General features: G+C 42.1%; 1 protein-coding gene across 2 annotated transcripts in view; it reads left to right on the plus strand.

The window, feature by feature from the left end:
- ATXN10 (ataxin 10) overlaps positions 1–27089 on the plus strand; it is a 166345-nt gene that overhangs the window by 98924 nt on the left and 40332 nt on the right. The gene's annotated exons all lie outside the window — the stretch shown is intronic.

The following is a 27089-nucleotide window of genomic DNA, read 5'->3' on the forward strand; positions in this document are numbered from 1 at the left end:
GGGTGTGACGGGGGCTCGGCAGGCTTTGTAGTAAAGCTCAACTTTGCCAGTGGTTGGGAATTAGTTGAGAGGCATTAAAATGGTGCCCAAATCGTGGAAGAGAAACTTGCGTGCTGATGAATTATTCCTCTCTGTCTCTCTCCCTAATTCCTCATTGTAAGAAGCTGCTCTAGAATCACCTGGGACTGGGGTTGAATGTGGTGGATTTGCTCCCCTCCTCCACTTGCACCTGGGAGTTACCTACGTTCCCCCTTACTGGGTGCTCACATCTTATAGTTCAGATATTTTAAAAGCCCCTTCATGTCATAAAACACTGCTCAAATATAAATTACTTCCTAAAAATCGGAAATCTTACTCTTGCTGTTCAAATTATTGGTTGTTTTCATGAAGACCCTACTAAGATGGAAGCAGCCTACATGAAAATTGTCCCTATTCATACCATGTGCTTACATAAAAAGACTCGATTTCATTCAGATGGCATTTCTCCTTACATTAATTTATACATTTAATATGATCTCAGTAACACCTTCAGGTTTTTTGTTTTTTTGGTTTTTTTTGAGCTAGATAAGTTGGTTCTAAGTTTATTTAGATAAATAAACATGAGCAGTAATAGCCAGGAAATTCCCTGACAAAGAAAAATAACAGCTAGTTCTACCAGATATTAAAAATGTTATACAGCTTCCACCATTCAAAACAGCCTGGCCCTGGCACATGAAGAGGTTGACAGGCTAATGGGACAGAATAGAAAAATCCAGAAATAGATTCAAGTGTTTTTGGAAATGTAGTGTGTGATAAAGTTGGCATCTCAGATCACTGGGAGGAAAAGAAAGATTATTTAATAAGAGATATAGGGACAAGGATATTGCTACCTCTAGATCAGGAGTCCACCAACCCCTGGCCATGGACTGGTGGACTGGTTCTGGTCCATGGTCTGTTAGGTACCACACCGTACAGCTGAGCTTTGCCTCTAGTCAGGTCAGCGGTGGCATCAGAGTCTCACAAGGAGCTTGAAGCCTGTCGTGAACTGCGCACTCGAGGGATGTAGGTTACGTGTTCTTGATGAGAATCAAATGCCTGATGATCTGAGGTGGAACAGTTTCATCCTGAAGTCATTCCCCTAACTCTTTTTCCCCCAAGTCTGTGGAAAAATTGCCTTCCATGAAACCGGTCCCTGATGCCAAAATGGTTGGGAACTGCTGCCTTAGATAAAATTGGATTTATCCCTTATAACATACAGCAGTTCAAATGAACTCCAAATGGCACAGATATTAATGTAACAGCACCTGAACCCATGCAAGTATTAGGAGAAAACATGAATGAGTTCCATTAAGTAACCTCAGAGTCTAGAAACAAGAGAAAAAGTTGATAAATTTAAGTACATTAAAAAAAAAAGTTGGATGGCAAGAAGCAAATAAGCACATAAAATGATAAAGAAAAAATAGGGGAAAAGATTAGCAACTTAAATCACAAACAGAATATCCATAATACAAAGAGTTTCCAAAAATAAAGGAAAAAAACCAACAGCCCTATGGAAAAATGAATAAAAGATACGAATAGACAATTTACAGAAAAATAAATTCAAAGAGCCCTAAACCAGTGAAACAGTGCCCAGCTTTGCTCATAAAAAGAAAAATGCACATTAAACTACTTACTGAAATACTATTTTTCACCTGTTTGATAACAGATGTTGTTGGCAAGACCATAGCCAACAAATATTCTCTTGCTGTGGTGGAAATGCATAATGGAGCCATCTTTGTAGATAAGAATCTGGTAGTATCTGGCAAAATTCGTATGCGTTTGCTCTTTGACTCAGCAGTATTGTTTAGGACTCTATACCAGAAACTAGTAGAAGATCATTAATTGCAATATTATTTCCTATTCCAAGGAGTTAGAGACAACCCAGGTGTCCACCAGGAGAGGATTTCTGGTATGTCCATGTAATGAAGTACAATGCATTGTAAAAAATGAATGAAGTAGGCAGGGTACGGTGGCTCACGCTTTGTAATCCCAGCACTTTGGGAAGCCAAGGTGGGCGGATCACGAGGTCAGGAGTTCGAGACCAGCAGGACCAACATGGTGAAACCTCATTTCTACTAAAAATACAAAAATTAGCCGGGCACGGTGGTGCATGCCTGTAATCCCAGCTACTCAGGAGGCTGAGGCAGGAGAATTGCTTGAACTTGGGAGGTGGAAGTGGCAGTGAATCGAGATTGCAACATTGCACTCCAGCCTGGGCAACAGAGAGAGACTCCATCTCAAAAAAAAAAAAAAAAAAAAAAAGAATGAAGTAGGCCTCTATATATTCTGCAGAGAGATCTGAATGGTGTATTATTATGTGTAAACAGCAACTGCAAAACATTTTTATAGTATGCTCTATCTTTTGTGTAATACAGAGGGAGAAATATGAATATATATACATACTCATATACGTATAAACATGTATACACATAGACACACACACACACACACACCCCACACACATTTTTTTCTATATAATTTAAAAAAGAAACCATAGAAGAATAAACTAAAAATTCGTTTGTAAAAATGGTTAACTTTAAGAGGAAAGGCCAGGATGGAATAGACAGGTATAGAAACTAGAATTCTTTGAGTGTGCCTGTTTGAAATCACGTTTATGTTTTACTTAATTAAAAAATTAAAAAGGAAATGAAATACAAATACATCAAGAAAGAAAGGAAAAGAAAAGGAAGAGAAAAGGGAGAGGAGAGTTGGAGGAAGGAAGAAGGAAAAAAGGAAGGAATCATTGTATATCTCACAAAGAGGATATTTGAACTGATTTTAAAACATCCTGTTTTGACAATGTAATTCTAGTTGGACATAGTCTAGGAACAGAAGAGCCGCAGAGAAATTATAAACTACGTTCTGTTAGTAGCAGCATTGGTATTGTTACTCAGAAATACTTATGCTGTTTGTACACACTGTTGTACATGTGTGTGCTACATACTTTGCATTTATTATAGAGAAAACTGATTATTTAAAGCTGTTGGGAAGCAAGAATTTCAGCATAATATAGATACAAAGATAAAAGCAAAGAGGTGAAGTTTAAAATCCTTAGTTTAGAGTTGGAAATAACAGTCTGAGTTCATGATTAGTTTTTTTCTTTCCAGAAAGTGCCTATTTCCTAGCCTCATTCATTGAAAAGAACTGAAATCATTGAGCCCTGGTAACATCCAAATTGTGTTTTCTTAATGCCATTTTTCTCTATAGGGAACCAGGGCTCCTTGGAGATTTGACTGGTTCTAGGTGGGGCAGCAATTAGGCAGGGCGGACCTGGGACAAGAAAGTTGCCAAAGTCCCCCGCAGCTTCGTCACAACATCGCACAAGAGCCTTGAAGGGTCGTCCAGTGTCCGAAGCTGGGGTGGTTTGAGGATGAAAAATAATAAATGACTGCAGTGGATTGAAACGTAAAACAAAAAAAATCCATGCATTCATAATGATGCGAAGAATGTAAGAATTCTTTTTACTCACTATGGAAGATTACTAGCGCACCAACTCATTCTTCTGAAAATTGAAAAAGGGGAAGAATCAAGCATTTACCCTGCCTTTCAAGTGTGAACTGCATTTCAGGTAATCAAAGAGTTGATGAAAGAAACTTCTTTATAGAAAAACTCCAGCTAATAAATGAAAAAAGGATGGTAGTATTAGAAAATCATCATTTCACAATTGCATCCCGTAAAGGAATTTTAAATTTAGGTAGCTGTCATCAGTGGTTGCTACAGCTCACCAGGGTGATAGGTTGATAGGGAACTATGTAACGACTGTATCAGGCCCCTCCATGCTGGAACCCACTGATAAATCACTGAAAGTGAGAAACAGATATTATGTACTTCCTCATGATACTATGCAGAAAATGTAATACCACCTATGAAGTTTTCTTGCTAAAACAAATTAATTGCAACCAAATCAAACCTAGATCTAACTTCCAGTTTAGAGAAAATATAGGCGAGAGAGGGGCATGTTAAAGAAGACGTAGTCACCAAACCCAGAGGGCAAAAGAATTTACAGGACAAACAGCCAGCTTGCTTAGTGATGTATGACATGAAGAGTGGGGAGGAACGTATCTTTACAGATGAAAACGATTCAGGAGGCACAGCAAGCAGATGCTCTGTGTTGACATTGTTGGAGTGCTGATTTGAACAAACCAGTTGTGAAGGACATTTTTGAGATGTTCGTGGATATTTGAACATGGACTGGCTCTTAGGTAATATTAGGAAATTGTAGGCAAAACAATGGCCAAAAAAAAAAAATCTTTCTAGGCAAAACAACTGCAATTTCGTTATTTTTTTGTTAAGGTGCTGTCTGTTAGAAATACCGAGGTATTAGCTGGTGAAATGATTTGCTGATATTTAAATACTCTTGGTGGGAAAATGTGGGAAAAAGACAGATGAAACAAAAACCACCATGTTTTCTAAACATGGTGGTTTTTGAAGCAGAGTGGTGGGTGTGTATGAGTATTATACCTCTCTCTGTACTTCGTGGTATGTTTGGAAATTTTCATTTTAAAAAATGATTAAAAACTTTTTAATTAAAGATTTGTTATCATTATTGACCCTAGGTCGAGAGCTCTTGGTAGGTAGGGGAATCATCATGGAATCTGAAAGGCAACTTTATCAACAGAGTAGTATGTGCAGATGGGCGCCATTTACTCCCCCTTCCCCATATAGACGCATTTTGTTGTTATATTCGTAGACCCAACAGACATTTCTACAGAATCTGCTTGGTGCAGAGCCCTGTGCTAGGTAGATGGGAGAATCAAGCATGAAATGGGCAGAATCCTAACCCTATGAGGGCACAGAAGGCCCCCAGTGCCACAGTATAGGGGGAGTGGAGATGACATGGAAAAGAGGTCGCCATGGAGTTGGAACTTGAGGAAGGGTGGGTAGCAGTTATGTGGCAATGAAGAAGGAATGAATGAATTGCACCAGCAGAGGTACAGAGGAAGAAAGGGAAAGGGTCACTATAGATTTGGCCAAAGCTAGAGAGAATCTTGGATACACGTGGTCAAGGAAGGCAGACCAAGGCCGATTCCTCAGGACCTTGAAGCCAGCCTTGAGCATCTTCCTGGCCAGGAGCCACGCCTCTTTTCTCTTGCTTTCTCGGGTAGCCTGGTAAGATGTCTGCCAGGTGCTCAGAAAATGTCTTATGAATGAATTTACTCTGAATGCAGTAGAGTGTGATCTGAACAAAACTCTTAAGAGTGTCGGGAAGTTAAAAAAATATTTAAAAAATTTCTGATGGAACGTAAGTTATAAACATGTTAGTTGAATAAAAATTAAATGTTACCACAAGTATTTTGTCACTCTATAAATACAGTTCTAAATAAAGGTTCCCAGATGCAGTTTCACAGAGCAGGCTGTGGCCCAGATGGCAAGACTAAGAGCTGAAGAAGGGGGGCTTAGAGTTTCTGGACCAGTAATGGCTACTGTTTCTTGAGAAGTGATTGTTGTCAAGCTCTGTGCTTTCTGTATGCCATTTACCTAGGGGAGGCCTTACTCCTGTCTTACACATGAACCAAAGTCATAAAAGCAATTTGCTTAGGCCATTTACAGCAAATATGATTGAAGCCTCTATCTGTTTAAATTGAATCTTAAGCAGAGTTTTTAAAAATGTGGGTTGCATCCTATTAACAAGAAGTGAAACCTATTCATTCTATGGTCATAGCCAGAATTTAAAAAAAAATGAGACAGGAGGCCAGGTGCGCTGGCTCATGCCTATAATCCCAGCGCTTTGGGAGGCCGAGGTGGGTGGATCATGAGGTCAGGAGTTGTAGACCAGCCTGGCTAACATAGTGAAACCCTGTCCTTACTAAAAATACAAAAATTATGTGGGCATAGTGGCGCATGCCTGTAATTCCAGCTACTCGGGAGGCTGAGGCAGGAGAATCGCTTGAACCCAGGAGACAGAGGTTACAGTGAGCCGAGATCGCGCCATTGCACTCCAGCCAGGGCGACAGTACCAGATTCTTGTGTCAAAAAAATATAAAAATAAAAAATGAGACAGGATAAGGGCACATTGTAGTAAGTACTGCTGCTGGTTGGGACAGGTGATGTGAAAAAGGGGGGTATATGATGAATATATACACAGATGGGACACACGTGTGTTTCTGTATGTGTCTGTGAATGTGTGTATGTATTAGGTTGCAATGCAGATACTTTTCTTATAATGAGATAAAGTCAGAGAAAGTTTGAATAACATTGCCCAGGGGGCTCTGGATGAGCTGGATGTTAGGCAGACCTAGGCTCTGAGGCCTTCTAGGATGGACCAGACCTGAGGGCTTCCCACAGAGCCATGTCCACATGTGCGAGAGCCACCAATGGAACTTGGCCATTCTGAGGCAACAAACTTGTGAGCATGAGAGCTCATTGCAGCTGGGCTCAGCCCAGGATCTCAAGAGGGCTTCTCAAGGAAAGGGAAGCTAAGGGCAGGATCCAGCACCTCACACTCTCCATGCCTTGCTGGGACCCTTTAGCCAGTGAATTGTTTCATTTGGTCCCATGGCCTGGGAGTACCCCCAGATTCCCTCCCTGATCCCTGTCGCAGCCTTTCAGGACGTGCTCACTCAGAGAGAGAGAACAGGACCACAGAGCCTTCTCAGAGAGGAGAACTTAGATCCATCCTGGGAGCACTCGAAGCCAGCCCTTTTGACTCTCTGAGGGAAGTGGCACCTTCCCTCCGGTGCCACTCTGTAAAACACCTTGGCCGCTTCCTGTAAAATTAAACGTTTACTATCACATAGTCCTTCAGTCGCACTCCTAAGTATTCACCCTGGAGAAGTGAAAACAGGTTCATACTAAAACCTCTACACACATTGTTCACAGAACTTTATTTGTGGCAGCCAAAAGCTGAAAACAACCGCAATATTCTTTAACGATTGAGTGCACAAACAGTGGCACATCCATACTATGGCATACAACTCCTTGTCAGCACCTGGTATTGTCAGTATTTTTAATCTAATCTTTCTAGTAAGTGTGTAGTGGTATCTTATTTTGTTGTAGTTTTTATTGCCCTAATGGCTAATGATGTTGGATGTTTTTTCATATGCTTAATTTGCCATCTTTGAGTCCTTTTTTCTTTTTTTTTGAGATGGAATGTTGCTCTGTTTCCCAGGCTGGAGTGCAGTGATGTGATCTTGGCTCACTGCAACCTCTACCTACCAGGTTCAAGCAATTCTCCTGCCTCAGCCTCCCAAGAAGCTGGGATTACAGGCACACACCACCACATCCAGCGAAATTTTCTGTTTTTAATAGGGACGAGGTTTCACCATGTCGGCCAGGCTGATCTCTAACTCCAGACCTCAAATGATCCACCTGCCTCAGCCTCCCAAAGTGTTGGAATTATAGGCGTGAGCCGCTGTGCCCCACCTGAATCTTCTTCGGTCACATGTCTCTTCCAGTCTTTTCCTTATTTTGAAATTGGGTTGTTTTCTTTTTATCTTAATTTTTTTTTTTTTTTAAGAGAAGGGGTCTTGCTGTGTTGCCCAGGCTGACCTCAGATTCCTTGGGTTCAAGCCATCCTCTGGCTTTGGCCTCCTGAGGAGCTGAGCCTACAGGTGCTTGCCACTGCACCTGGCTGGATTGTTTTATTATTGTAGAATTTTGAGCATCCTTTGTGTATTCTGGTTATAAGTTCTTTGTCAGAGATGTGATCCACGGTATTTTTTCTTCAGTCGATAGCCCGCATTTTCATTCTCTTAGCAGTGTGTTCGGCAGAGCAAGGGTTAAAATTTTCAAAGTTGACATTATCTTTTTTTTTTCTTTCACGGGTCATACTTTTCATGTCATTCTAAGAATTCTGTCCCTGATTGAAGGTCACAAGAATTTTCTCACGTTTTCTTCCTAGAATTCCGTAGCTTTATGTTTAGATCGAGGGCCCATTTGAGTTAGTCTCTCTACAAGGCATGAGGGTCAGGCCAAGGTTCACTGTTTTGCATATGGGTGTGAATTAGTCCAGCACCGTTTGTTAAAAAGTCTGTCCTTTTTGTTCATTGAATTACTTTTGCACCTTTGTCAAAGATCAAATGGCCCAGTTTGTGTTTGTCTATCTCTGGATATGCCATTCTGTTCCATTGATCTTCGTGCCTGTCTTCACCAATACAGCATTGTCTTTATTACTGTGGACTCACAGTCAGTCTTAAAATAGACTAGTGTGAATCCTCCACCTTTATTTTAGCTATTTAATCTTCTTTACCCTTCCATGTAAATATTAGAAGAGCTTTTCCATAACTCTACAAAACTCTGCTACGATTGTGTTTGGAATTGCATTAAATATACAGCTCACTGTGGGGGGAATCCCTGTCTTTACTGTGTTGAGTCTTCCAGTCCATGAACAAGGAATGTCTTTTCACTTAGATCTTCTTTGATGCCTTACATCAGTGTTTTCTCATTTTCAGCATGTAGATCCTGTATATGCTTTGTTAGATATGTTTTTAGCACAGTCGTTGCTTGGTACCGAGGGGATATTGGTTCCAGGGCCCCTTTGGCTACCAAAATCCATGGAATTCCAAATCCCTGGTACACAATGGTATAGTATTTGCATATCACCTCTGTACATCCTCCTGTATGCCGAAGACCGTCTGTAGACTTCTTATAATACCCAATACATGTAAATGCTGTGTACATAGTTGTTATACTGTATTTGTAAAAAAATTTTTCCCCCAGATACTTTGATCTGCAGTTGAATGAGTCTGAGGCTGTGTAACCCAGGCATACAAGGGCTGGCTGTGTGTAACATGTGGTCGGGGAGCTACTGTATATGTAGCTTTTTAAAAACATTCAGTTCCTGTTCATCTTGCACGTGGAAATATGGTTCACTTTTGCATTGACCTTGTATCCTATGGCCTTGTTCAACTCATTCATTCTAGGAGATCTGAAAAATGGATTCTCTGAGATCCTCTACATAAATAGTCATATCCTGTGAATACGTTTTATGTCTTCCTTTCCAATTTGTGTGCCATTTATTGCCATTTCGTGTCTCATTGAGCCACAAGACTTAATTGATTATGCTGTGATGTCCCTGCCTGCCGCCTTCTCTGCGAAGGCTAAATGGGAACATAACCCACTGTTTACTGAATGAAGAATTACATTTATGTGTGTGTGTATATATATATGTATACACGTGTGTGTGTGTGTGTATACACACATACACACATATTAAGTGGAGCCACCGTGGGCACCGGCATCCATGGCCACTGCACTGCCCATTGGTCCTGTCCTTGACCCACACAGGACCTGTCTGCTGGAGGGTGGCCCGATTCAGAGAGCCCAGGGCTGTGCATCAGCAGTCTTGAGCATGTCCTGTTACCTTTCTGAACTTTAGTTTTCATGTCCTCAAAATGAAGATGGTGATACACTCTAAGTCTACAGTTAACCAGAGGTAATATCTTGCAGAATTAAAAAAACACCCCTTGTGTAAAGGCCTCAGTGATTGTTTCCATTTCTTTCTGTCTGGAACAATGTGGACCATGGTTTACCTTAATCATAAACCACCCGTTGGTCAGTTTGTTAATAAGAACTCATCTTTTGTTAGCACTTCCCATTCTGTAAAGCACTTTGCTGTGCAAATCACTGAAGAAGGTGTTTTAAGCCAAGGTGATCGTATCTGCAGCTTTGATGCCTGACATGGATATTTTGTCTGACAAACCTTCATTTTCTCCCCTCTCAGGAAAGTTCATACACCCACAGCCATACAAAGTTTTTCATACAATTCGCACTCCGTGGTACCTTATTTTTTTGAAATGTCAAAGTTAGAACCCTGCTTTAAGGGAATTGAACTGTGATATGGAAGAGAAGGTTGGACTTGAAGGCCAGGCAATCAGTTCTGAAGCCTGCATGGTTCAGGTGCCCACCAGTTGTGTGATCTAGGGCAAGAGTAATTGAGTCCTAGCTTTCTCAGTAGAGAAAATAAAAATGATGCATGCATTATGTCTTGCGGCATTGCTATAAACACAAAAGATAATATATGTAAAGTACATCATGTGATGCTTGGTATATGTAAATCACCCAAAATACTAACTGCTGCTGCCACTGTTTTTTTAAGCATTGGTATTCTAATTAAATTATGGCTTTTTGCCAGTGATTCTGGGACAAGAGTTTTTTAAAGTTTCTTCATGGAAGGAACTATACAGTTTTCAGCTTTTTATTCCTCTGCATCATTTTTGCATGTAATTTCTCAGTAAATGTGTCGAGTTGAACTTTTTGAGCCAAATAATATTTATGTCATTTGAATAATGGACAATGTTGAACTTGAATGATTTTATGCATATGTGAGCAGTAATTTTAAATACCAGAAAGCTACTATTATATTTCAAAAAAGAATTCATTGGGGCTTTCCTGTTCAAACTTTGCCATGTTACTCCTAAGTGATACCTTATTTATTGAGATGGATCAGCCTTAGGGAGAGGTTTGTCATACTTTGTTATACACTGAATAGTCTATAATTATCGAGATTATATCCAGTTAGCTTAAAGTGCTGTTTAGTTTCTGTTATGTCATTGTTACCATAGCTGGAGTCGGGTGGGTGTTTAAACCTTTGTGAACCCAAAATTCTTTAATGGTGATGGAATATTTCATGTTTTAATATTCTCTTGATCAGAGTATGTGTTCAAATGTTTTACCAGGTATGTGTTTTTTACGGGTTCATATAATATATAAAATGCATTTCTGTTCCAAGAAAAATACAAGTGGTAAACAGTTGGGAGAGAGCTTGCATATTTTCCTTTCTTTTCCTGTCTGATGATTAATGCGTTCAGCTATGTTCAGCCTCACGTTTAACCAGGTTCATGTTTAGTTTGGTTAGGCTGTTTTCCTTAAGAGAATAGAAATGGCCAATCCTGTGCCCTGCCTGCCTTCCAGATGGAGTCTTTGCATTGTTTCCAGATCACAGTGCTTAATGTAAGGTCAGATTTTCTTGTGAAAACAGATTTTGGATTAACTATGCCTGTGCACTTGCACGCAGCCCTTCACACCTGCCTGTGCACTTAAACTCTAGCTGCCTGCTGGAGTCATGGTTCTGATTTCAAGATGCAAATGAGGATGGAGATTCTGCTTTATAACCTAAAAATACAAAAGCAAATTCTTACTGCATGGTTGGTCTGCAAGTCTCCCTTTGATAGAGGCCATGAGGTCTAGTGGAAAGAGCTAGATTCTTAGGAGGATTTAATGTAGGAGTTGGCAGACTATGCTGTGGGCCTCTATTTATAAATAAAGTTTTATTGGAACATAGCCATGTGCATTTCTTTAATAATGCCTGTGGCTGTTCTCATACTACAACAGCACAGTTGAATAGTTGCAATGGAGACCGTATGGTTTGTAGAGTCTTAACTATTTATTTTCTAGCCCTTTACAGAAGAAGTTTGCTGGCCCCTGACTTAATGCAATTAAAAAACCAGTAGTTTGAATCCTTGCTGAGTTATGCAGTAGCCATCATTGATCATGTTCTGTAACCTCTTTGTACCTTAATTTTCCCCCTATTAGTGTCATTTATTCATTTACTCAATGCATACGTATCACGAACTTACTATGTGCCAGGCACTGCTCCAGGCTCAGGAAATACAGCAGTGAGCAAAACAGTAACAAACACTGGCCCTCATGGAGCCTGCGTCCCAGTGAGACTCACCTTCATGAGGGTGATCGTACACACCTCGTAGGGAGGGTTAGATGAATTGATATGTGATGCCTGTAAAGCACCAGTAGAATATGTGCTCAGTGATGTTTGTTATTGTTGTTATGCTAAATGTAGGGTTGTTAATGTGTAAAATGAAGGAGAGCCTCAGTTCAGAGCTGGAACCCTTGTAATTCCATGTTTACTGTTCTCGAGGTTTTCATTGACAGAATGAGTGATTAGAAGTAATAGGGCATATATCCGGTATAATTAGCCTAAAACCAGAGAGAAGAACTTGTATGAAATTAAGATTCTCCATTAAGTGAATAAAATAGCATCGCTGAGTTCCCAGCTAAGAGCAGTCTGAGATTAACAAGATTGTTCTTGGTGCACAGGATGGCTCAGATGCAAAAGACAACATTTGATTAATATAGGTAATGAACGCTAGTGTCTTTGTACACGTTAAAATTGGATAATCTAATTAATTTGCTCTTTGCACAGAGAGGTCCTAGGATGTGAGGACTCTCCAGCTTAGTACTCAGGCGTCTCTGGTGAGTGGAATGAATAGGTAATATCCAGAAGCTCCTGATTGTATGAGTTGGGGAAAATAATTTTGCTGTGTTGCCCATTTGTAAAGTAAGGAGATTGGGCTGGGTTTTTCGAGGTTCTTTTCAGCTCTGAGTATGAGATTTGTGAATTTTTTCTCTCTGTGATCAGATTCCCCAAAGTAAAGCTTTGCATTTTTCTTCTCTTCTGCAAGAAGCTGCCACTTCTTCCTTTCCATCATGAAGCATCACCTCTATTCCTTCATGTTTCTAAGCACAGAATGCGTAATATGGGTGTAACAGGGCCCTGCTCATCTTGAGAAATTATCAGTTCTTCAAATTCTTAATGAGGTTAATTTTCTTTCATGGGCTTGCTCTGTAAGTGGCAGTGTGATTTTTGTTGAACCACATAGTCACCGAAGGCACTTTCCAGTTCTGGCATTCTGAGACTCCAGAATATAGTTCAGAAGACTAAAGACGGGCTGGAGGGAAGAGGGTTATGCTGGGTGGTGGTGGTGGTGGTGGTTGTTGTTGTTGTTGTTGTTGTTGTTGTTGTTGTTGTAAGGAGGGAAACCTCCGCAGCTGGGAGCGAGACTAGACTTGCTGTTAGGGTGAGTGGCTGTCTTGCAGTACCCAACTGCAGGTAGTGATTTCAGGCCTTAGTGATTTCAGGCAGCTTCGTCATTTTCATGTGGTATTTATGTAGTATCCTTTTTCCTCTAAAGCTCTTCCTTTGGCCCATAACCCTGTAGGAAAAGTTTAGATCTTAAAGCACAGATGCTGTGAAATGACCAATTCTGTATTGCCTTGCATGGTTACAGACAAGAAAACTAAGACGTGAAATCTGTAGTTTGTGGTTTGTGATCTAGCAGAGATGAAATAGCATTCATACAGACTTATTGAGAGTACAAATAAAAAGAATCATTCGTACTTTTATTTGGAAACATGCCGTTCTTCTGGAGCTTTCATTTAAAAAATATTTAAGAATTAACATGTTTTTTGAAAAAAAAATCACTGGTTGATAAAGAAGTAAAGTGGAAAAGTATATTTTACCAATTAGGAGTCTTTGCTCTTAAACATTTAAAGTTAATATTATCTGTGATTTTTAATATCTAAGTATCTACATTCATGAAATTCCAAATAAAAAGGCTTATACAAATAAAAAGGGAGATTGTGTCATCTTAAGCTGTGACTGCTCTCTGTCTCTCTCTCTCTTTTTTTTTTTTTTTTTTTTGAGACAGAGTCTTGCTCTGTCACCCAGTCTGGAGTGCTGTGGTGCAATAGTGGCTTACTGTAACGTCTGCCTCTCAGGTTCAAGCAGTTCTCCTGCCTCAGCTCCAGAGTAGCTGGGATTACAGGTATATGCCACCACCCCCAGCTAATTTTTGTATTTTTAGTAGAGATGGGGTTTCACCAAGATGGTCAAGCTCATCTTGATCTCCTGACCTCAAGTGATCTGCCCGCCCGAGCCTCCCAAATTGCTGGGATTACAGGTGTGAGCCAGTGTGCCCAACTGACTGTTTACTCTCTCTCATGAGAGCAGGGTGTGAGTGAAAGCCCCCTTGTTGCCCATTTCAGAATTTATGCACTGTGGTAGTAGGAGATCTGGCTCTAGAGTCAGGCAGACCTAGGTTCAAGCCCTGGCCCTGCTGTGGAGTGGATGTGACCCTGTGCCAGCCTGTTTCCCCCTCTGTAGAATGGGATAACAGGAAGTCCCGCCTCACAGGCTTTCAGGGAGGATTAAGTCGGATACAGCATGTAATGTGAACAGTGCTGGCAAATGGTTAGTACATATTGACTGCTTTTATTTTTGTTTGCACAAATATATCCTCATCTTCTGAAATCTAAACCTGGATCACAGACTTCTGTCTTCATTTGCTAATGGAAATCCTTTGGCACCTTAAAAACAAATCGTGAATTGGACGTGGGGTTCTGGATGAAGGTGTTACAGACACACTTCCCTGCATCTCTCCAGCTACATACATCCAGAACCCTGTCATCATAGATGAAACAAGTGGAAACACTGACAGGTAGGGAGAAGGCGGCATACTGGCAAGGGGCCTTGCGACTCAGAAATCACAAGGTGGCGACTTTCCTGGGTTTTCTCAGGCTGGTTGTTAGAGAAGTTGTCAACCCAGAAACACCAATGGGTGGAGCCAGAAAGCCCTGAGGAAAGCTCACTCTTTCTCTACAAAGGGCAACTTAAGACAGAAAACTTTTAGACCATAAGTGCCCTATTTTAGCCAAACACCGTGGAAAAAAATGTGACCCCAGCCCATCAACAAAGGCTGAACCGGGAGCCTAACCAGAAACCTTCCCCTGGTTATAATGAGACACTCCTAACCCCTGCTAGGTGGTGTCAGAGAAGACAAGCTAGGAGCCAGGGTTTTGTCCCTGCTTGGCTATAATGAGGCATCCCCCAGTCCCCACCCAGCTGTGCTGTCACCAGAGACTGAGTAGGGAGCATGAACAGCCAGCTCTGCCCAGCAGTAGTGAGGCACCTCCCTCTCCCCAGGTGTCAGAGGAGGCTGAGTGAGGGACCCGGATCTTCACCACAACCTGGCAGTGGTGAGCTGCTCCGCCTTCCACTGTCCTAGTGTTTAACAAGCTCTGCTAAAAGCTTAAGATTCAGTCTTCTCATGCCACTATACCCAGATGTTTAGAGTACAATTAAAAATCATGCGTTACACTGAGAACCAGGAAAATCTTAGCTTGAGTGAGCAAAGGCAGTGAACAGATGTCAGTACTGAGATGATGGCATGGGTGTTGGAATGATCCGATGCGGATTTCAAAGCATGTATCATAGAAATGCTTCTGCAAGCAATTACAGCCACACTGGAAGCAAATGAAAACATCTCAGCAAAGAAACAGAAGATACGAAGAAAAGCCATGTGGAAATTTTAGGACTAAAACGGACAACGACCTGAAATAAAAAGCCAAAACTCCGTGACTGGGCTCAGTGGCGGAACGGAGATGCCGGAAGAAAAAAACTCAGTGGGCCGGAGGACGGAGTAAAGATTACCCAGTCTGAACAACAGAAAGAAAATAGACTTTAAAAAAAAAGTTAACCAAGCTCTGGGGATATGTGGGACTTTAATAAAAGGCCGAAAAAGTGTTCAAAAGAATAATGTCCTCAATTTGGCAGAAACAATAAACCTAGAAATTCAAGAGGGTCAAGACTGGATCGAGTTTTCTTGGTATAGTTTTTGAATAGCAAATGACTCAACTCTCTGGAAATTTCCATGATCCTTTTATCAGTCGTTTATTCTTAATGACTCAGGCCTATTTTCCTTTGTCCAGGATACATCAACCAGCATTTTCAACAAAAGTGATAGTGTTTTTGCTAAATATTTTGTTCTGCTAAACCGGCAATTACATGGGTATATATCCTGTAGAAATGAGTGCTCGTGTCCACCAAAAGCCATGTACACAAACATTCATGGCAGCCTCATTTATAATAGCCAAACACTGGAAACAACCCACATGTCTATCACTAATAGGGTGGATAAATACATACGGTATTCATACAGTGGAATAATACACAGTGGTGACAGAGGGAGCTTCTGGATGTGCAGTAGCTGGGCACAGGAGAGTGCCTACTGTGTGACTTCATTTATCCGAAATCCCAGAAATGGCCAGGGTAATCTAGGGTGACAGAGGTTAGAATACTAGTTGTGAGGGGTTATCAGCTGGGAGAGGACACAAGGGAGTCTCTGGGTGCTGGAAGGTTCTCTATCATTACATGAGTGGTGGATACACATGTGCCTACATATATAACACCTGTATAAGCGATGCCCTTAAGATTTGTGCACTTTGCCTTAATAAATTAAACGTTAAAGTCAATGCATACAGTCATCTCTTCTTATCCATGGGGGATGTGCTCCAAGACTCCCGGTAAATGTTGCAACCAAGGATAGTACCAAACCCTGCGTATGTGAGGTTTTGTCCTATGCATACGTACCTGTGATAAAGTTTAATTTATCAATTAGGCACAGTAAGAGATGAACAACAGTAACTAATGATAAACTGGAACAATTGTAACAATAGATTGCTTACAATTTCATAGATAGAAGATTTGTTCATACTATTGATCTTAGCAACCTCAGCATAGTTTTTTTTTTTTTCCTTAAGTCTAGAACTTTGACTTTTTCACTTGAAGGAAGCACGTTATGGCTTCTCTTTGGCATATTCAAATTGGCAGTGTCACTAGTCTTGTACTTCGAGGTCATTGTTAAGTAAAAGAAGGGTTTCTTTGAACACAAGCACTGTGATACCATGGCGGAAGGGCTGGGGAGCATAGATAGTGTGAATGTGCTGGGCGATGGAGGATTCATCATCCCCCTGGGAGGGATGATGAGAGAGTTTATCATGCTCTTCAGCGTGGTGCACAACTTAGAAAACAGGAATTGTTTATTTTAGGAATTTTCCACTTAATAGTTTTAGACCATTGTCTAAAATGAAAATTGCAAAAGATGAATCCTTGAATGGGATACAACTCTGTGTTCTTCTCTGAAGCACAAGTCTCTGTAAAATCTTTCTGTTGCTTTCAGGACAAAGTTGAAATTGGCAAGCTTGGCCTTTAGGGCCGCTCCTGATTGGACCTGCCTGGCGGGGTGGTGTCCTCTTCTGTGTTCCCATGTACTCTGTATTCGTGTTCTCCTCCAGTGCCGCGTGTGAAGGGTGCTTTTCGCTTGTCCATGGGGCCTTCTCTCCCCCTTTTCCCCACCCACATCCTGACGTTGGTAAGAGCAGTACCTGTGTCTGAGTTAGTCCCCAATACAAGGTCTGTCATGAAGTAGCTTGCTTTTGTTTATCAGATGAATAAATAGAAGATTAGAAGAGGTGCCAGATGCCAGGTGTTAGCACACAGAGAAATGGGTCTTGGAGAAAGGACCTGAAAATGCCGTGGTCGTGTTTGTGTTGTGCTGACGGCACACTTCCCGAGGGCACTGAGGAAATGGGCAGACTTCTTCTCTGTAGGTCAAGGCTGGTGAGAATTTGGCAGTAGAGGTCTCTTCCTAGGTCTGCTAAGGCTGCCATTTGTCCCTGACAGCTTTGTGGGCCGGCCCTTGTCCATAGCAGGCCAGGTCGGTCATCTCAGTGGCCCTCCGTCTCCCCTCCTTCATCCTGAACACGCTCAGTTGCACACCTTTGAGATTTTCCAGCATATTTAATATTATTTTCTGGAAACCAGAAATGTTTACTTACAATTTGTGTGGTACAATTTAAAAAAAAAAAACACATACATTTTTAAATTAAGCAGATCTGGGCCTTGCCACTCACTAAGCTCTGTGACTGTGAACAAGTTAACCCTTACAAATCTCATTTTCTTTCTCTGTCACATAGGAACATTATTTTCTACCTTGCGGAAACCATTAGGGATGCAAAATATTTGCATGTAAGAGATTTGTGGTATAATAAGATACTTGGTGTATGTTTCCTTTCCTGCGCCTGTTTCCTACTTCAAGCAGAGCTAACAGTTTCTAAGACACATTATCTTGGTTTAAAAGACATAGTCCCCTAATTGTCATCTGTACCCCTAGTATCACATTGCACAGCCTGCCTCAGGTAACACTGGGGCTTTCACATGTCTCACCTTGGAGGTCTGGTCAGGCTGCCAGGAGGTGTGGATGGTGAGCCGCGGAGAAGGGACAGGATGTTGGCTTCCCATGGGCTCACTCGTCAGCGCCCTCCCTGTACCCAGAGGACACACAGCTTAGAACACGGCCCAAATGGACATCCTGGCTTTTCTTTCACATTCCAGATAGTCATCCCGATGGCTGCTGTGTGGCAGGTTACCAATGGGGGCTGGACACTGGAGCTCCCAGCAAGCCTTTTATTTTTTTATTTTTTAAACGCCATGGGCAAGCTGATCAGCAGTTTCCGAGGCATTATTTATTGATGGCAAGGAGCTCATCATAATACAACAGGCAATTGAGATTCTATCCATGGGTTAAAAATTAAAGACTGAGTGTGTCCAGGACAGAATTCTGTTTGTTTAGGCACTGAAGTGTGACACTGTAGATGATGCATTATGGGTGGGGATTGTACCCCAGGTAGCAGAGGCGAAATGCATATTTTTAAAAACTTGCTGTATGGGTTATTTTTGTTCTAAATGTAGCTGTGCGTGTTAGCACAGATGTGCCAAAACCACTTTTCAGAGCTGCTTTGTTTTCTCTGCTGCTGCCATGGTTTACCCATCCCTTTCTGGTATTGTTGCTTTCTCAAGTCATATCTTGTGGTACTTTCGGGAGGCTACTAAATGGAGCGGAGTTTTAAGTAGTGTTCACTCAAGTACATTAGAGATACATTCACTTCTTGATTTGTATTTTCTCCTGCTTCTGCTTAAAAATGGGGATCTTTCATCTAGCTCTTTAAATACTTTGCTGGCCAGCTTTTGACATTTTGCCTAATTAAACCATCTTGAAGAAATGACAGTAATGGAAAACCAACACTGTGCTTATACCTTTTTTCTTACGATTCAGCTAGTTTAAAATTCTTTAGAAAGAATGCAACAAAAATGCCCTAAGTAGAAGGGCAAATAAAAGATGATATTAAATTCTCCCATTTTATTGAGCACTTTCTAGAAGCCAGGTATTGTGCAAGACTTTCTGTTTTCTTACCATTTACTAAAATGACACCTTCTGTTTGCAGTAGAGCTTTCTGGCCTGTTTTTCGTGAGGCCAAAATGACTCACCTAAGTTCACATGGCTAAGCAGGTGGCAGTGCCAGGCCTAACTCAATGCTCCTGTGCCTGTCCCTGCTTTCTGGCCATTTCGCCTTGTTCTGTGGAAGTCGGAGGAAGCCGCAAGGCTGAGAGTCAGAGACGGTGCTGTGCAAAGGGTCTGCGCCATCCTGCAGGAGGGGTGTACACCTGGCAGCCTCTGAACCACATGCTCCCGGACCAAACATGGGAAGATATTTTGCATTCCAAATCAGTCGAAAATACCTTTCTGACATCTAGCCCTAAGGTTTCTGGTTGTTTTAGACAGAGCAGACAAGTTTTGTAGCTATGCAGTGATTCAACATTCATTCACCAAATGTTTTTTTAGACTTGTAATCAGAAATATACTTAGCTTCTTAAAAATTAGCTAATTTCCTTCATTATTTAAACAAAGATTTTATCTGCTAGGTGAAGAATGTATGAGAAGATTGCACTAAATTCAGATGTAAATGTTTGCTAAAGAAAAGCTAGTTGTTAATTTTCCTGGATTTTGGTAGTTGAACTCAGCGAATGTATTTATCACTCGCATTGTGTTTCGTGCTTCTGGTGCTCTCGGGGCCTCTGCTTGGCATCTTTATTTTGTCACAAGAGCGCGGGGAATGCTACTTACTACTTTACCCTATTGAGTTTTGCTGTATCAGTCTCCTCTCTGGATTCCTTTTTTTCTGGAGGTGTCATGGGGAGCAGGGTTAGTTTACGGGATGCATCTCTGACATTGTCAGCCTCGCTGTGTTCCTGTGTGGCTGCCGAGGCTCCGTGCAGTGGTGCAGTCCTCGTGTGAGAAGCTGGGCGCCATTGCAGCCCACATTTTATCACCCATCCTGCCTGTGCGTTGCTACCTGGTCGGAGGGATTGTTGGTTCTTCCTTACTCAGGTCTCGTACCCAGCCAAGTGCAGTGCTGTGGGCACGTCTCATCTGGTCAGCAAAACTTGTACTGTTAACTGCCTTTATCTCATAAAATCTTAATTTATAAGATGTAGGCAGCTGGAGGAATGCTCAGCCTTCCTTTACTTTAGGACAAAGGAAAGCCCTGAAGAACATTTTTTGCCTATCAAAAAAGCAACTGAAAAAACCCCGCAACGTCAGTCAGAAAAAGGGAAGCACGGACAGTTCTAGGGGTAGTATGAACTGGTATGAACTGGGAGGACCCTCTCGGGACGCATTTTAACAGTATGTCTCAAAGAGATTGAAAGACTGTTTGCTTTTGTTTTTGTCCAATAATTCTCTTGGGAATTTCTCCAAAGGAAATAATCCGTGATGAGGTTTAAAAAATTGTATATATAGATGTTCATTACATTGTTGGTAAAAATTTAGTCATGATGCAAATGTCATGAAATGTTCAGTAAATTGTGATAGATTGTAGTGACTGAATAGAATATACCATTAAAAAATTACATTTTCAAAGAATTTTTAGTATATGGAAAGATCTAAAATACTGAAGCATAAAGATGCTCTTCATTTCTAAAAAAATTAGGAATAAGTATTTAATATATGGGCATTGAAAAAAATGCAGAGAATGTTGGGTAGGATCTATCCCCATCTCAGGATTGAGGCTTGGCCCCTCACTGAAGGACAGGGTCAGACCCTAGAGCGTCCGCTGTGCTGCCATGAGATTTGAGGGGGACAATCCTCTAGCTGAAGTGGACTCTAATTCTCATCGACTCCACAACTGGAGTTCAGACCTTTTCCTGTCTACCCCTGCATCTTGATCTGCCTCCTGGCCCCTTTACCCTCAGGGCATTAGGGAGATAGGAGGGCCCAGGAGATGCTGAGTGTCCTGGCAAGTTTTCTTTCTACCTTCCAGCCTCTAGTTCCCAAGCCTGGCATTTGCTTCTTTTGACCTTGGGTGCTCAGTAAACTTACTGTATGGGAATGCTGTCCCTTCGTCTTGAGTTGAACTTTCTCATCAGTACTTTTGTGGTTCTTCCCACATCCCAACTTTGAACAGAATAGTCAGTTGGAATTAAAATAATTTAATTCAGTTTAATGGGGTATATATGTCTGTCTGTCTGTTATTCCTATATAATCTTAACAGAACACAGTAGGAAATTTGCATATTTCAAAGCACACAGTTCGGAAATAGTTTCTGAAAGAAGTTACCCTGAAAAACAATCAGTCGGTAAATAATCTGATGATCCCTGTAAGTTTTAAAGAAAATCTTGTGCAATTTCAGTTACTGATGATCTTTTTCCAGGAACAGAAATATTCATATCACTTACAAATTAATCTATCAGGAATGAGTGTTTACATTTGCCTACAATATTTAGTGTTGGATTACTCAAATCTTTTGGTTGAGTAATACTTGGTGCTGATGCCAAGGTTATACAAGGAGCACCAGGATTTCTCTCCTGAGCCCTTTGCTGTCTTCATCTCCCTCCTTTAGGAGATTTACAGTGCCCAGGACTTCAGGGCCGTTTGTGCGCAGATGACAGCAGAATGCCTGTTGAGCCCAGACATGTCCCTGGGGCTCCACACTAGGGGACATAACTGCTCACATTGTCAACATATGAGCCGTTAGTGTCTGATCCACCTTTACCATGTGTCTTACATCCACCTGCATCTTTCTGTCCCCATTGCTGTCACGGCCTTCAGGCCTGCGTCACCTTTCATTCAGCATCCGCAGCAGCTTCCTCACTGGCCTTCTTGGTGCTGCTCTTGCTCCTTTCCATGCAAATCTGAATTTTTTCCCTGATCTCCAAGACTTTATATTCTACCCTTCTGTGTCTCTGAATCACCTAGGGGGCTTTTAGTTCATTAGTTAAAGACAGGGTGTCCTTCTGCTGCCCAGTGCAGTGGCACAGTCAAAGCTCTCTGGAACCTTGAACTCCTGGGTGATCCTCCCACCTCTGCCTCCTGGGTAGCTGGAACTATAGGCGCATGCACCACACCCAGCTAATTTTTTATTTTTTGTGGAGATGAGGTCTTGCTGTGTTGTTCAGACTGGTCTCTGATTTGTGACCTCACTGATCCTCCCACCTTGTCCTCCCAAAGCACTAGGATTACAAACATGAGCCACCATGCCCAGCTGGGAACTTTTAAACTATATGTTTGTGCCAGGACCATCACCCCCAAGATACAGATTAAGTTGGCATGATGTGGGGCCAAGCCATGGGTAGTTTTAAAAGCCCCACAGGAGATGTAGGTTCACAGTAAGGATGGAGACTCGCTGCTCTGTGTCAGTGCTTCTTAAAGCTGGATCAGTACATCGTCAAGATCTGAAAGGCTCACCTGGCCACCCCTCAAAGTAGTCTCCCTGGCCACTCTCTCACTCTCCAGTAGATCATCTTCATTATTTCTTTTAGAGGAATTACCATAATCTGTAAATGCATTTTTAGTTATTTACTTACTCATCTGCCTCCCCTGGCTAAGTTTCATTCAGTATATATCTGTTGGTTATATTTGGCCCCTGCAAGGGTGGAAGGTGAGCTTTTGCCTGTCACATACATATATATTTTCTCAGAAATCATTAAGTATCTTGGGACCAGACAAGGGATGCAAGGATGAGTGAGACATGGTTCTTGTCATTGAAAGGCCCAGAGTCTAATGGCAGAGACAGGTAAATAGCTGCTCTGTGTACTGTGAATGCCATACGGCTCGATTCAAAGAGGGACTCAATTGTCACTGCCCTGGGAAGGGGCCAGTGAAGGGCCTGGAAAAGCTGGGGGATAGTATGTTAATACAGCTCTCTCCACAACATGAAGAAGAGAGGGAGAGCCTTCTAACCCATCCAGCCACTTTGTGGTGGTGGTGGTGGTGTACTGATGTGTCGGGCTTTAGCTCTGGCCGTTAGGGGTGTAGGAGCGTGTCCTTTCTTGGGAGAGAAGCTCAGTTTGTCAGGACCATCCTGCTCCCACCTTCATGACGCTGCTTTGCCAACCACGCTCCCTTTTTCACTCTTGGACCACTGGTGAGGAGTGGAGATTTTACACCCAGAAGACTCTTAAGTGGGTCAGAACAACACATGAATCTAATTAACTGCAAAATCACTTTGACCTCAAGGTGGAAAATTCATGCCATAATAAGATACTCCAGTGAAAGGCCTAAATTCATTGTAATAATAAAATGCCCATAAGAGATACTCCATATTTGAATATTAATTCTATCTCATTATCAAATTCCCAGAGAGCTATTAAAATCCAAAGATTACAATTCATTTTAAATTAAAGTCCAAAGGCGTTAAAGTCCAATTATCTTGCCCATGTATGTTCAAATAAATTGAAATTCAAAATATATTATCCCTGATTTCTTATTCTGCACAATCCCAGTTAGAGGGGCTCTTAATGCCTGTATAGGGTCAGGATTTTTTTTAACAGCTGTAGCCTGGACTGTCTCTTGCTGGAATGTGTGTGGTTCTTTTAGGAATACCCAATACCAAACCTCTGATACGCCTCACTTCTTAAAATTAAAAAAGTTAACAGGACACAGGATTATCGAAACACTGCCTCCTACCCCCTACACACACCAAAGTTAGAAAACAAGCCAATTCCTGGTCTTCTAATAGTTACCCCAAGCAAAAGCGCGTTCCAGAGACCAGCACTTCTTACTTGTTGCCAAGAAGCAGACCATAGCAGAAAGTCTGTGATATGAGGGCAAGATGGAGAAAGTGTTCATTTCTGCTTCACCAGATTGCACTTCGTCTCTGACAGTTGGTGGCTAGACATTTGGGAGCAGTCTCCTCACTGATTTCTTGGATCTTGCTGTCAGTAATTCCAGTGACACAAGACCATGCCTTTCTTCTCTCATAGGTTTTGTAGGGCTCAGTCATAGTTTCTGTTCTAATAGCCACTGAAGCATCTACTCTTTTCTTTTTTCTTTTTAAATTTTATTTTTTTGAGACGGAGTCCCACTCTGTTACCTAAGCTGGAGTGCAGTGGCACGATCTTGGCTCCCTGCCACCTCCACCTCCTAAGTTCAAGCAATTCTGCCTCAGCCTCCAGAGTAGCTGGGACTACAGGCATATGCCACCATACCTGGGTGATTTTTGTGTTTTTAGTAGAGATGGGGTTTCACCATATTGACCAGGCTGGTCTTGAACTCCTGACCTTGTGATCCGCCTGCCTCGACCTCCCAAAGTGCTGAGATTATAGGTGTGAGCCACATCTACTCTTTTCTAAAATTCATTTTCTTTGTGTTAGAACACAGTGCCTTTTCATTCCTCTTGATATCTTTTTATCCTGACCGTCTAGATGTGATTTCCCATTTCATTTAGTTTTATGGTTTATTTTTCTTTTTTTCTTTTTTTTTTTTTTTTTTGACACGGAGTTTCGCTCTTGTTACCCAGGCTGGAGTGCAATGGCGTGATCTCGGCTCACCGCAACCTCCGCCTCCTGGGCTCAGGCAATTCTCCTGCCTCAGCCTCCTGAGTAGCTGGGATTACAGGCACGTGCCACCACGCCCGGCTAATTTTTTGCACTTTTAGTAGAGACGGGGTTTTACCATGTTGACCAGGATGGTCTCGATCTCTCAACCTCGTGATCCACCCGCCTCGGCCTCCCAAAGTGCTGGGATGACAGGCTTGAGCCACCGCGCCCGGCTATGGTTTATTTTTCAAGACAGGGTTTCTCTCTGTCTGCAGTCTGCAGTGCAGTGGCACAGACATAGCTTCCTGCAGTCCTAAACTCTTGGACTCAGTCTATCTCCATGCCTCAGCCTCCCCAGGAGCTGGGACTGCCACCATGCACTATCACCAGAAAGTTTCCACTTTTTAGTAGTGAGCCCTCCAGCTTTGGGTACCTTAGAAGTTTATACTCTTCTCCTTGGTAACCATTTTTCTCCACTGTTCCTGCAGTTGTTGTAATAGAGCCCCAGTTTCTGTTCCCTCGGGAAATGCCCACTTTTCTGGTGTCGTACCCACTGAACAGGAAATGGAGGGAGGGAGCACAGCTGCCTTTCCTTGCGGAACGGTGCTCTCCTTCAGTAATTCACATGTGAGAAGTCCCCGGAGGCAAGTTCCCTCCAGTCCCTAAGAAAGCCTTGGTAGGGTTTCAGTGGCTCTGAGGTATGCTTTCATTCAGTCTTTTTTATTTTTAACTACAAATAAGACGAAGGTTTTTCTCTTCTTTTGAAATCGTCAACCTCTATTCCAATTTTGTGACATTCTGTGCTTGGAATAATTAAGCCACAGAAGTCACTGGCTTTGGTGAAAAACCTTCGACATTTGTACTGACTTGTTCAATTCTTCTGAACTTGCACTGGCAGTTACAGCTGCAGAAGGAGCCACATCAAGATCATAGGTAAGGTGAAGCAAATGATGTACATGTGTACTGACGAGAGCTTTTCTAGTTCCACCCAGTGCTTTCTCCTAGTACCCCAGCCAGGCCTTTTGCATGCTCTGCTGTTGCCTCTCAGGACCTTGGTCACCAGACTTGTCTACACTTCTCCCACAAAACCTGACATATCTTAAAATTCAAAAATGATTTCCTTGCACTCTGTTGATGTCCAAGAAACTTTTCTTGTTTTTAAAAATCTTCATAACTATTGAATTCGATGAAGTACCATCAAAACCTCAAGACATAGAATGTATAGCCAGAGAGCTCTTTGTTCAGCATCTCTTAGTCAATTGTGAATTTGTCCTCAGCATGTCTTCCATCAGTGACAGCATCAACCCAGAGTGTAGTAATTTCAAAATTGTCTTCAGGAAGCCTGGCAATAATTGTTCTGTGCTTTTCTTCTGTCCGTCATTCAAATACCAGCCGACTGAAACAGCTCCTGCATTTGAGTAGGGGTAACAACGGTAGCGGAAACCACATTATGAGGTCTTACACCATTTAATAAATCCCTCACTGCTCCTTCTGCTATTCTGAATTTGTGGTTTTCTTACCGAGGAATTCTCTCAGGCTCTTCGGTCATTCTGTGACAGAAGACTAGAATTCTGGAGCCTGCACCTTCATTGTAGGCAGCTATTGCTCTAGAAGTTACAGTCTGTTCCACCAGCCTTTGCCAAGGATGCAAGTGCCACAGCATCTCAAGAGAAGTCAGCAAACACGCAGCTCCATGCTGACTCCCTCTTGCCTGCTACTGAGGACGTCTGGTCACTTCCAATTCCTGCCTTTCCCCAGTGATACAGGACAGGCAAGCCCCAAAATTGAGGCTTAGCCTGGGACGTTTCTTGGCTTTGCCTGGGAAATAAATTGCCTAGGTGAGTTGGTGTTAAACAGCAACTTTTTTTGAAGCAGCAGCATATAGCAGCAGCAGAGGTGCTGCCCCTTGCAGAGCAGGGTTGCCCTGTAGGCACTGAGCCCAGAATAGCAGCTCAGACGCAGGTCTGCACTCATATTTATACCCGCTTTTAACTGTGTGCGAATTAAAGGGCGGTTTATACAGACATTTCTAGGAAAAGGGTGGTAACTTTCCTAGAAATTTCAGGTCATCAGGTTGTTGCTTTGGAAAGGGGCGGTAACTTCTGGGTGTTGACACGGCAGTGGTAAACTGACGACATACTGGTCGGTATGTCTTATGGAAAGTGGCTTCCGCCCGATCTGCCTGTTTTAGTTAGTCCTCAGCTTGTCAGGTGTCTGAGCCCCACCTCCTGCCTCACCTGGACAGCGGGGAGTAGCCTGGCTGGCCACCTTAAAAAGGGCAGCTCTATTCAAGCCTTTGATTTTTTTCTGTCAATTTTAACATTTCCCACTTTTTTCAGAAATAACTATTTCATCTAGATTTTCACATTTTTTCATAAAATTGTTCATATTTTAATATTTTATTAAGTTGTCTAAACCTGTTTCTTCCCTTTTATTCTGTTCTTTCTGGGGAGGGGAAAAGGTCTCTTTTCCTTCCTCAGTCTTCCTGGGATTTTTCCATTCTATTAATGTTTACAAATAACCAGCTTTTGATTTTGGTTAATCTTCTCTGTAGTGTTGTTAACTCTAATTCACTGACTTTCTTGCCTATTAGTTTAAAAGAACAAAGATCGAGACCATCCTGGTTAACATGGTGAAATCCCGTCTCTACTAAAATTACAAAAAATTAGGTGGGCGTGGTGGCGCGTGCCTGTAATCCCAGCTACTCAGGAGGCTGAGGCAGGAGAATTGCCTGAACCCAGGAGGCGGAGGTTGCGGTGAGCCGAGATCGCGCCATTGCACTCCAGCCTGGGTAACAAGAGCGAAACTCCGTCTCAAAAAAAAAAAAGTACAAAGATAAGAAAATGAGAGAAAATATAAATGACCTCTATCAGCAGTGAAGAGGAGGCATCATTATAGATAT

This window comes from Saimiri boliviensis, chromosome 21 (assembly GCF_048565385.1).
Source record: "Saimiri boliviensis isolate mSaiBol1 chromosome 21, mSaiBol1.pri, whole genome shotgun sequence".
Taxonomy (NCBI): domain Eukaryota; kingdom Metazoa; phylum Chordata; class Mammalia; order Primates; family Cebidae; genus Saimiri; species Saimiri boliviensis.